Genomic DNA, 13,046 nt, shown 5'->3' with positions numbered 1-13,046 from the left:
AAAAAACTTCCAGGGTAACAAGTTTACTCCAGAGCAGATGAATTCAAACCTTGTCACACATTTCATGCCATAACGCAAACATTATTGCTTTTATAATATTTTCCTGTGTATACATTATCACTGACGCCATCTCGAACCATGTTGTCAAATTCCAGCTAGTTACGATAAACTGACTGTGGATGACAAACTGCACTGTAATCCTCCAGAGAGAAATTGCATTTAATCCTAGGGAGGACTTCACAATTTCACCTTATATTTCGTGATGTAGCTTCAAGGTCATAGATATGATTTGTTTGTGCTGTAGGACATTGTCACTGACAACCCTAGACTACTCTAATCCCAATGATCAGTCACTTGCCATGAACAGTTTTTTTTTTCCCTCTCTATGGATGAACAAAAGATTCCTGTGAGACTTCCCTGCACTTCCATCAATATAACTCAGAAGTTGTTAATGCTTGTATCAATTTGTTTTTACAGGTCAATGTCACTGGCTCCACTAGGTACAATATCTCCACAAGTCAGACATCTGCCTTTGACAGATTTCCTTTTGTGGAGTAACTAGTTACTCTATGATACCACACTGAGGCAGTCTAATACTGGGTGGTATGAGGGTTTAAAATGTAAGAATATAAGAAGTAGTGGGAACTGCTTTACTACAACTGCGCTTTGACATGAACTCATGCGAGCCTTGAGTAGAGGTTAATATATTTGGGATAAGAACACAAGATCATTCCATACAGAACCTGGCAAGTACCCAAAAATTAAGTCAATTCCATGTTACTGTTGCTAGTAATAGCAGTGGCTATTTTCTGTGGGCCGGATTTTAAAAAGGGTTACGCGCGTAACCCTTTTAAAATCCCTCTGCACGCGCCGAGCCTATTTTGCATAGGCTCGGCGGCGCGCACAAGCCCCGGGACGCACGTAGTCCCGGGGTTTCGCTAGGGGGGGGCATGTCAGGTGGGCGGCGTGACAATCGGAGCGTTCCCGGGGGCATGTCGGGGGGCGTGGTGCCGGCCCGGGGGCGTTCCGGGGGCACAGCTGAGGCCTCCGGAACAGCCCCCGGGTCGGGATATGGTGCACCAGCTATGCTTGCCGGAGGCAGGCGTAACTTTTAGAATAAAGGGGGGGGGGGGTTTAGATAGGGCCGGGGAGGGGGGGGGGTGAATTAGGTAGCGGAAGGGAGGGGAAGGTGCGGGTGGGGTGGAGGGAATGGGCAGCGCGCGCAGGGCTCGGCGCGCACAAGGTGCACAAATGTGCACCCCCTTGCCCTCGCCGACCCTGGATTTTATAAGATACGCGCGGCTACGCGCGTATCTTATAAAATCCAGCGTACCTTTGTTCATGCCTGGTGCGCGAACAAAAGTACGCGTGCGCACGCTGTTTCTTAAAATGTACCCCTAAGTCAACTTAATTAATAGCCGGTAATGGACTTCTCCTCCAAGAACGTATCCAATCCTTTTTTAAACACAGCTACACTAACTGCACTAAACACATCCTCTAGCAACAAATTCCAGAGTTGTGTGAAAAAGAACTTTCTCCGATTAGTTTTAAATGTGCCACATGCTAACTTCATGGAGTGCCCCCTAGTCTTTCTATTATCTAAAAGAGTAAATAACTGATTCACATCTACCCGTTCTAGACCTCTCATGATCTTAAACACCTCTATCATATCCCCCCTCAGCCGTCTCTTCTCCAAGCTGAAAAGTCCTAATCTATTTAGTCTTTCCTCATAGGGAAGCTGTTCCATTCCCCTTATCATTTTGGTTGCCCTTCTCTGTACCTTCTCCATCGCAGCTCTATCTTTTTTGAGATGCAGCGACCAGAATTGTACACAGTATTCAATGTGCGGTCTCACCATGGAGCGATACAGAGGCATTATAACATTTTCCGTTTTATTCACCATTCTCTTTCTAATAATTCCCAACATTCTGTTTGCTTTTTTGACCTCCACAGCACATTGAACCGATGATTTCAATGTGTTATCCACTATGACGCCTAGATCTCTTTCTTGGGTGGTAGCTCTTAATATGGAACCTAACATTGTGTAACTATAGCATGGGTTATTTTTCCCTATATGCATCACCTTGCACTTATCCACATTAAATTTCATCTGCCATTTGGATGCCCAATTTTCCAGTCTCAGAAGGTCTTCCTGCAATTTTTCATAATCTGCTTGTGATTTAACTACTCTGAACAATTTTCTATCATCTGCAAATTTCTTTCCAGATCATTTATAAATATATTGAAAAGTAAGGGTCCCAATACAGAGCCCTGAGGCACTCCACTGTCCATTCCCTTCCACTGAGAAAATTGTCCATTTAATCCTACTCTCTGTTTCCTGTCTTTTAGCCAGTTTGTAATCCACAAAAGGACATCCCATGACTTTTTACTTTTCCTAGAAGTCTCTCATGAGGAACTTTGTCAAACGCCTTCTGAAAATCCAAATACACTACATCTACTAGTTCTCTCTTATGTACATGTAGCTAGAGGTTAATGAATGGCGCTTATATATTTGGGTGAACTGGTGTTTGTGGGCATGTTTGTGGAGTTTGTTAGAGAAGAATATATGGTAACCTCTCCTCCTGCAAACTCTACATATCTACTTTTAGGTTGTGATTATTAGTTTTATGTTTTGCAGAATATGTCCTCAGTGCCTTATTTTGTGACAGTTCTTCATGTTATAAGAACATAAGAAGTTCCATGCTGGGTCAGACCAAAGGTCTACTGAGCTTACCATCCTGTCTCTGACAGTGGCCAATCCCAAAAAGTAGATCTTATATAACGCCCCCTTGACCGCTTACCTTCCTGGGTCCAGGATTGACCTGGTGGAAGCCCCCCTAGGGCAGATTCTGTTGATCCTCACATTTTTGGCATCTAAGGAAGAAGGTGTTAGTGGGTGGGATTCCCCCCTCCCCTTCATCCCAGGAAAACATAAGGGACTGTGAACAAGCCTGGCAGTATGTACAAATATATACAGGTTTATATAAGTATATACAGTTCTACATGACTATGTACATTGCTAATAGGATGCCAAACAGCACAATTATCAACTCATAGTTGATAGTCTTAGGCCACACAACTATATACAAGGTAGCAAGAAGATTTAATATTTAGCAATTTGGGGTTGTTGACCCCTCAGTATACCACCCTGTAGAATAGAAGGGACCTCTTATGTTCCTGCTTACTCAAGTATTATTATCCTGCCCCCTTTTTCCCAAGTCTCACCGTATGAAAAGATGCAACTGGGCTGGTGGGCAGTGTTGGCTTGGGGGGGGTCTGTTGTATCTAAACCATTTCCTTCCACTCTGCTGAGAGACCCGACTCTGCCTCCTGGTCTGCCGCTGGGGTCCAAGCCCTCCTGGGGGACCCAACTCTGCTTCTTGGTCTGCACTGGGATCCACACCCCCCCCCCCCAGGGGACCTGACTCCACATCCCAGACTGTCGCTGGGATCCGCAATCCCTGGGGGACCCAACTCTACCTCCCAGTTTGCCGCTGGGGTTCACACCCTCCCAGGGGACCCAACTCCACCTCCCAGACTGATGCTGGGGTCTATGCCCTCCTGAGGAACTCGACTCCACCTCCCGGTCTGCTGCTGGGGTCTCCTTGCTCAAGGGGGACTGATTTATCTCCAGATCTGACACTGGGGTTCCCCTCACTCCATTCCACCTCCAGGCCTGCTACTGACCTTCGGTTCTCCTCCCTTGGTAGGAAGGTTTACAGCTCTACTAGGCTCTTGGCCCTCCACAGTCTTAGCTTTCAGTAATTTTAGCTCCGTTGTTGTCTGACCCTATATGGGTCACCTCTCAGCCCAAAGGCCAAGAACCAGGAAGGACCACAGAGAGGAACTATGTGCACTCTATCCTGCCTGACCAGTCCATCTGTTGTCTGGGATCTTGGTGCTCACATGTCTGAATACTCTTGTTAGTTAGAGTAAAAATCTGTTTGCTTCCTAGGACTGTTTTCCAGTAAATTTCTCTCATAAATCTCTTTCCCAGTCATAGGCCTGGATTCACTAATGCCGCAAGGTGTAGTTATTCGGCGCGAAATAGGCACCGAAAAGGCTCCTTACCTTTTCACTATCGGCGCCGTCTTCGCAGTGTCGGCCCCAGTGACGCCCCGATTCCTCCTCTTCCGGGGCCAACTCTGCCCCTATGTAGCTAGCGAAAGTGTACGCTAAGCTTTCTAGCTATTGCACGCTTGCGCTGGTAGCGCAAGCGTGCGATAGCTTTAGAAAATAAGGCCCATAGTTCTGTAATTTAGGAGTTTGAATCCTCTGATTTTTTTTAGTGATATTTCCTAAATAATTTTGAAGCAGGGGGCTGTGTCATGCAAATCCCGTACCTGAACATCTACTAATCTAATCAATGGTCAGTTAAGTACCTTCACAGTAAGGGGTCTGATGACTTTTTCAATTTCTTTCTGTGTTTCCTGGGCTGGAGGCTCAAGTTGCACAGCTGTATTGTCCTTCCCTTTTTTTTTTCTCCTACAGTTCACTTAGATGGTAGCAAGCTGAAACCTCTGTCTCTTGAGCAGGGGTTTCACTAATTTCTTGTTGCTCACTGCCAGCAAAAAAGTGGTGGGTTTCCCAAAGTCACTTGGTTAATAACTGTTTATGGACTTTTCCTCCAGGAACTATGTGTTTTTTTTGCTCTACTTGCTCTCCCAAAGCAAAAAGAATTTGGGTGCAGTAAGGCCTAGATAAATATCTTCTTTAGCTCACTTCTAAATCCTGACACGCAAGTTCAAAAATCACAGTTGTAAGCATTCATTGCTTCCACGTGCATCTCACAAATCACCCAAGGTTGTGTAGTAAATCTGTTTTTAATTCCTCAACCAGTGCTGGCTTATTTCTATTTTTTTTTATAGTTCTCATTTAAGTTTCCTTCAGCGGAGCTTGAAATGTAGTTCATCTGAGTTTCAAATGCATGCACTTCAATAGAATGTGCTTCAAACTAATTTGAAGGAAAGTTGAATGGGGCAACTCTTTGGTAGCCATTGTTATGTATCTCGATGTATGCGCCTTACAATAAAGCTACAGATTTTACATCAAGGCAATCTTCCAGCACAATGCAGAACTAATCGTGTTGTTATGTCTTGGAGGTCAAAGTTGTGGTAATGAAACATCCGTCTTGGTGCTTTTTAGAGGAACCTATTTAAAAAGGTTAAAGTGGGTAATTATCACAACCCTAATTTACAACTACTTGGCAATAAGAGTTGTTTTTCAGTGAACCGCTTATTCATGATCTGCTGCCTCACTCTGTAGGATGCTTCTTGACTAGGTTAGGAGATGTAATTAATAAATGATAGGATTATTTATGGTTCACAGTTGCCAGACTAGAAAATGCAGTGATAGGCTATGCAGGATACCCTACAAATCATTCTTGCGAGCAGTCTGTCAGCCATTTAATCCACGCATTTCATTGTCATGCCATCTGACTTTGTGTGATGGACCCCCTTTTTTTTTTTTTGTATTTAAAGAATAGCTTTTTTTTTAAATTTTAATGCTGTATCCTCCGGGGAGGGCCCTCAGACTTTTTAAAGTTAAGGGGCCGAGTGTGTCGTTTCAAATCATCAAGAAATCCCAGGATGGTGCGTGCGTGTGTGTGTGTGTGTTTCTCTCCTTTTGATGAGCAGGGGTGGAGGAATCCGGCCCTTTTGATTACTTTAAATGCTGGGAAAGGGAGGAAGAGTGAGGCAGGGTTCCCACAGAGATCTGGCAGCTCGAATGTTGTTAAAAATATTCCTAGGAAGTAGACAACCCTGCCACAGCCCCTAGGAATCCTACCACCTGCTTCTTACTTGTATCTGCCCCTTGGGGGGAGTGGATAGGTAGCATACGTGTCCCGTGCACTCTTTCCCATTCATACCCAGGCCTGGATTTCCCAACAAGTCCACTAGGCCTGTGCCTAAAGAGGCAAAATTCTGGGGTTTGGGGGGGGGGGGGGGGGGGGGGGGGTGGGCGGGCAGCAGGCCCAGCTAAGATTTGCTGTCTTCCAGCTGTGCTGAATCTCACTCATCAGACAACAACCTTCTGTTTCCTGCTATAACCCCCCTCCCCCTCCCCAATGCAGAGAGGGGGAGGCTGGAAGAGACTGAGCAAAGACAAACTGCTCTATTCCCTGTTCCATCCCCTCCCCTCCTGGTCTCTACAGGAAGAAAAGGGTGAGGCCACAGTCCCTCCTCCCCCCCCCTTGTTATTTAGGGAGGAGGGAAGCCTGAAGCAGATAGAGCAGAGCAAAACAAACCTGTGCTTTATGCCTTCTGCTCTATTGTACCTTTTGGCGGGGCGGGTGTCAGTGACACTGCCTAAGGGCGTCAAAATTCTAAATCCATCACTGTTCACACCCCATACACTCTCCTTTCCCTCTACAACTCTCTCCCCTCTCACCATTTTTCTTTGTGCCTTCTTTTGCTCCCCTCTCTTCCTCTCATCTCTTCCCCTCCTCACCCCCTCCTCTCATTCACATTCCATTTTCCTCCTCTCCTCCTACCCTTCCCTCCCTTCGCTCATGCCGCCTTCCCTTCCACTCCATACCCTCCATTCTTTTCACTCACTCTCCTTCCCTTTTTTTTTTTGCTCCCCCTCCCCCTATTCTCATATTTATTTCTCTTCCTCTCACCCCTCCCAATCGCTTTACCTTTCCTCTCGCTCAGATCCCTCTTTCCTTCTGTTTACTTTAACTTCTTTCACTCCCCTCTTTTCTTTCTATCACCCTCACCCCCTCTTCTCCAGTCTCACTTCTTTACCTTGCGTGGGGCTTCCTCTTCTCCTGGTGGGGAATGGGAACCACACTGGCATCGAAGACTTCGCTGCCACCATGAGTGGTCAATTTAAAAAAAACAAAACAAAACCGAAAACAGAGTGCATACCTCTCTCCGTGGGCTTATTTGTCCACACTCAGGGAAAGTTTGTCAAGCTGGAAAAATTGCTCTGCGGGTCAGATGTGGCCTACAGGTTATATATGGGGACGCCTGCTCTATACTAAAATAAAAATTGACCATTTGCCCTTTGCAATTAATGAATGCATGCTTGACTTTTTCCTTGAAGCATTACGAAACTGGAAAAATTTAACATTATTTTGCATACGTGCATTAAATAGGTGCTTCTATCTAAACCTTTCAGTTGGGATCCATTAATGCTGGGCTTTATTTCCTGGGGGATCATTCCTTTGGAGATGATCAAGGCCCCATAAGTAGCTTTCTGATCTCCTCTTTCTAAGTGGCAGAGCTGCTCTGTACTGCCACTGCCACCTCTGCCTCTTCAGGAGAATGTATGCACGAAGGGCCTTCCCTTACAGCTCGCAGGCGATGCTTGGAGAGCGGAGCCACTTGGATAGTGACTTTTCTATCTTCTTTCTATGATGATGATAATCCTGCTGAGAGGGAAGGGGAGGGCTAGGGCAGATGGTATTTGGGAGGAGAGAGAGAGAGAGAAATGTGACTTCTGTAGTAGGGAAAAAGAGTTTCTGAGTATTACTCTAGCAGGACCAAAACTCTGGAACATATTACCACAGGAGTTGAGGCTAGAAACAAATTTTAAAAGGTTTAAACACAATCTTAAAACCTGGTATGGCATATACAGAGTAATGAAGAGACCTTTTTATTATCTAATTTATGACCTTTTATTACACATTTTATGCTTTTTAGACCTTTTTATGTGCAATATTATTGGCTATTTTAGTATTTAAGTTACTGATATTTTGTTTTAGCAGTTTCACTTGATTATATTGATATATTTTAGGACCTAATGTTTGCGCTAAAGTGTAGCTATTTTAAAATGTTGTAATTTATTTTAAAATATTTGTTTGAATTACATTTATTTTCTCACTTTTATGCATTGTAAACCATTACGGTGGTATGTCTTAGTGACGGTATAGAAAACTTTCTAAGTTGACTTAGAAAATAGCCACTGCTCGGAGAAGAGTTGGCTGAGGTGGGATATGATAGAGGTGTTTAAAATCATGAGAGGTCTAGAACGGGTAGTTGTGAATCGTTTTTTTACTCTTTCGGATAATAGAAAGACTAGGGGGCACTCCATGAAGTTAGCATGGGGCACATTTAAAACTAATCAGAGAAAGTTCTTTTTCACTAAACGCACAATTAAACTCTGGAATTTGTTGCCAGAGGATGTGGTTAGTGCAGTTAGTATAGCTGTGTTTAAAAAAGGATTGGATAAGTTCTTGGAGGAGAAGTCCATTACCTGCTATTAAGTTCACCTAGAGAATAGCCACTGCTATTACTAGCAATGGTAACATGGAATAGACTTAGGTTTTGGGTACTTGCCAGGTTCTTATGGCCTGGATTGGCCACTGTTGGAAACAGGATGCTGGGCTTGATGGACCCTTGGTCTGACCCAGTATGGCATGTTCTTATGTTCTTATTACTAGCAACAGTAACATGGATTAGACTTGGTTTTTGGGTACTTGCCAGTAGAGATGTGAATCATTTTTCTGACGATTGAAAATATCATATGATATTTTCAATGTTGTCAGAAATCGGGGGCTCTGGATGGCCCGCACCATTTTTAAAGATGACGCCGGCCATCCATTACTCCTACCATGTGACAGGGGCTGGCCAATGGCACGGATACCCTGTCACATGGTAAGGGCAAAGGGCCATTTGCGCCATTTTTATTAGTGGCAGCCAACGGCCCGAGAGCGGGAAATCACTCCCGGGACCTCCACTGGACCACCAGGTAATTTAAAAAAGTTTTTTTTGGGGGGGGGGGGGGGTCAGGAGGGTGGGGGAAGCTAAGGGATATGTTTTAAAGGGTCGGGTGGGTTTTTTGTTTATCGGCTCAGGCGCAGCCGATAAAAAAAAAAACCTGATCGGACCGCATGAAAAAAAATTCACTATGTGAATCTGAACCGGAATCGGAACCGATTCCAGTTCCGATTCACATCTCTACTTGCCAGGCTCTATGGCCTGGATTGGCCACTGTTAGAAACAGGATGCTGGGCTTGATGGACCCATGGTCTGACACAGTATGGCATGTTCTTATGTAATGGTCGAAATTCAGATTGAGTAGAGCGTTCTAGCACTATTTTTGCAAGAGACTCATCTGTCAAAACAAGAACCTGAAAAACTAAGGAGTGGATGGGTAGGACAAATTTATTATGTGCATTATTCTCTAGAAGCCATGGGGTCTGCATGCAAATTGATTATAATCTGCTACTAACAGTATTTCGTAAAGAGGTGGACCTGCAAAGCAGATATATAATCCTTGAATGCACATTATGCTCCACTTGGATTACTTTGGTCAATGCGTATGACCTTAATGAGAACCAAAGTGCCTTTTAAGTGAAATTGTCTCTCAACCTAGCTTGATGTTATCCAGGTAGAGAGTTCATCAAGCTTTGACAATAACATTCTTGCTCACGAGCTGCAAATTTGTCCAGATTTAACCATTTTAATGTGTTCTGCCATGTCTCTAAATTATGCTGTGGAGTTTTCTGTGTAGAAAATATGTAATAGCCATTACGGCAGTCCTTTAGGAATGGACTTGCTGGTCTGTATTGTTACCTATATCTTGATCTGGAACACAAGGCAATTTTTTGAGTAAGTCTATTACTGAAATAGCCCAATTTCTTCTAGTAATTTTCCTTTAGGTGCACAAGTTTATTCTTTAAAAGGAGAGAGAACATGATTTTTTGACCTTTCAAGCGCTATTGATTTATTTAAAAAATAAATAAATAAAAAAAATCTTGATACAATCTGCAATCCCACTGCTATATATCTTTACCTTTTCTTATTACTTCATAACAATATTTGCAAGAATACAGAATCTTTTCCCCTTTAAAGTGTTTTTATGATCCTGCTGGTTTTCTTCCCCTGAATTTAAAATCCTTTGTGTTATTCCAAACTATTTTGTCCAAACCCGGCAAAGGAGTGGCCCTGGTGGTTAAAGCATTAGGCTGGAAACCAGGATTCAAATTATTCTTATCCTGATGCCCCTTGTGTCACTGGGCAAGCCACTTTATCTCCTATTGATTCAGATACCTATTTAAATTGTAAGCTCTCTTAAACAAGGTTGGTGGATCCACAAATTTATCAAAGTGCTATATGGCGTTTCGCATTTAACGCATGCGAAAGCGCCATAACATTTGGTGCAATGCAAATGAGAGGATATTGGGGCAGGAATTTTGGCCAAGTCAACTGGGCTCACAAGAGAGAGAGAGAGAGAGAGAGAGATGCTCTCACACTAGATTGATATTTATATCTCTATGGGAGGCCCACATAGTAACTCGAAGTGAGGTTTAGGTATTAGTGTAGGGGTTAGGGGCCACTTTGACATTCAAAGAGACATACGAACAGAACAGTGCTCTCTTGTAGGGGTGTGCATTCGTTTTGAACTTATATGTAAAACGCAACTTTTTTTTTTTTTTAACTTAAAAAAGTGATGAGGCGAAAACGATCAGATTTCCAACTTATTCAACATAGCGCTCACCAGAAAACATGCAGGGAGTCATAAGCTTTCTGGGAGGTTCTCAGTTTTGAAAAACCCAGGGCTGACTTGTTTGTCCCATATGGCCCAGAACCAAGCAGTCACCCTCGATTATTTTGCTTCAAGAAGAGTGAAAAAGAGTTAATCAAAATATATATAAACCAGGCTGCTGGTACATATGACCAGCTGCGCAGCTTAGCAAATGGAGTATAGGAGCTGGAGCATCAATGTGCCTTGGCGGAAGTAGCTTTGCCTGAGCAGTAGCAGCATTTGAGCCCAGACAGTGCACTCTGTGGCTCTCTTTTTTTTTTTTTTCAGCATTGGTAGCAGATGCAGGTAAGGCAAGCACAGCTCCATAAACATGACATTGCAAGGGATGATTAAGGGGTGTCTGAGGAGCTCTGAGCTGTAGCTGGAGTGAGTGAGCGAGCAAGGTACAAGCAAAGTGTGGCTGCTCTTAGCTAGTCAATTCCAGTTGATATCCTTAAATTTAGTAGGAGGGTCCACTACAAATCCTTTGAGCCCAGAATAGCTAAAGTTAATCAGAACGCTCTGCAGGAGATGGTTCCAGAATGAGCAGGTTAGGGTGCTTCACCCCGCCCAGCAACTTGAAGACCCACAGGACCCAGAAACACTAGTTGGCTGATAAATCAATAGTCGCTAACATATGGACCTCCTCTAATTGATAATCAATCAATTCAAATGTCTTTGGTCTGTAAGTTATTAATAAATACTTCTTTTTACTATTCATCCAAATATGCATTAGATAAATTTGCATCTTCAATGTATGCATATTTATGTCATGTATATTCATTGTGGAAGCCTTGATCTAAAGGGATCGGGGTAGAGCGCCAACATAGAACAGTTGCCGACTGGTTTGAGAACTTGACTTTTGATGTCACTATAGGCACACAGTAACATCAGAAGCCTACTTCCAATTGTAACAGTGCCACATAAAAACTATTTTTAAACAAGATTCATTTTGGAAATCAACATGGTTTCCAAAATGACATTCCCACCTTCTCCCCGCTCCCCACCCCCAATGGAAAGGATCTACTAATCTCATTCACTGTATTATTCCTGATTTTGCTAGTTTTGGTAAGTCTTGGGGGGGGATTAAGGAGGGTGAGGGGTTTACATTTTTATTTAGGGAACCGGTGCACGTATGGACATAGACTCAACTTATGGAATTCTCCATATGTCCATATTGACCGAAATTGACCCCCCCTTTCGGCTTATGGACTTATGAACATAAACTTTTGGTCTGCACATCCCTACTCTCTTGAGAAGATTTGATGACCTTCGGGTCCACTGAAGGTTCCATTTAATAGATCTCCAGGGGGTCCTACCTCATTGGGTTCCTTCTTAAAAATGGTACCAGGCTAGATACAGCAAAATTGCATCAGCCTTAGGGTCAAACCGATGCCATTTTAAAGAAGGGACTTTGTGTGGCTGGAGTACTAGGGTATTGTTTCTGCCTCACTTTGATTTTTGCTGACCCATGAATGGGATATGAGGTTTCTGTGGCCAGTTGAAGGAGAGGAGAAGGCTGGAGGGGGGAGGGGATGGATACATTTTTTCAGAACTGCAATGTTCTGGTTTTTGTTTTTTTTTTGCAGGGAAGGGAGAAACCTGCCCTGAGATCTGTGTTTTGATTTTCTTTCTTTTTTTTTTTTTTTGTTTATTTCATTTCAATTAAACAAATACAAAATAAACCACAAATGAAATAAAAAAATAAGAAAACAAAACAAAATGAAAAAAATGAAAGCAAACAGCTCTGTTATTCATGGTCCACCATGATCTCGGTTAACCAATCAAAGAAATCCATCAGATTTGTTCGACATGATCTTCCTCTGATAAGACCATCTTACTCTGGATCCTGTAACCTGCCTGCTTTTCCATCCTTTCCTTCAGAATAGTTTCCATTCTTTTTATCACCTCTTAAGCCAAAATAACCAACTTTTTCCCTAGTACCACTTTTATTTTATTTATTGTTTTTTTAAAATGAATTACATGCTCAATTGCCTCATAGACATCTGAGAGAGAAGCAACAAATTATACAGCATTAAAATAAAGTTATATATCCATACATAAAAAGACAATTATTCAATAAAGATCTTTGTTCTGCTCCAGGCCTGTCTCCACAGATCTATTGCACAGAACTTTCAATGGACCCATCAGAATCTCTTTGACCCCCCCATAAAATCCTAGGCCCCTAGGCTTTGTCTGTTTTCAGTTTTTCTAGTTCCTCACAAACCTTCTCTTCAGTCAATGGCATGGCATCTACCCCCATTATCGTACTTTCCTTTGCCAACAATCAGAATTCTTTGTTAAGCATTTTTGCTTTTTCCTTGTCTGCCTTCACATATTTCTCCATTTTCTTTTTCAGACTTACAATTTGACCTCTGTCCTTTGTCTTTCACTGACATAACTAAAAAAGGTCTTGTCACCTCGCTTTACCTCTTTAGCTGTCTTCTCTTCCACTCACGCCTTTGCCATCCTGCTTTCACTACCTTTTTCAGTTTTGCCCGATATTCTTTCCAAGGGATTATGCAATCATTTTTCCCGAATTAGGCAATGTCAACAAAATTTCCTAATTC

This window comes from Rhinatrema bivittatum, chromosome 5 (genome assembly GCF_901001135.1).
Source record: "Rhinatrema bivittatum chromosome 5, aRhiBiv1.1, whole genome shotgun sequence".
In the NCBI taxonomy this organism is placed as follows: domain Eukaryota; kingdom Metazoa; phylum Chordata; class Amphibia; order Gymnophiona; family Rhinatrematidae; genus Rhinatrema; species Rhinatrema bivittatum.
Note: the sequence above shows the minus strand (reverse complement) of the source record.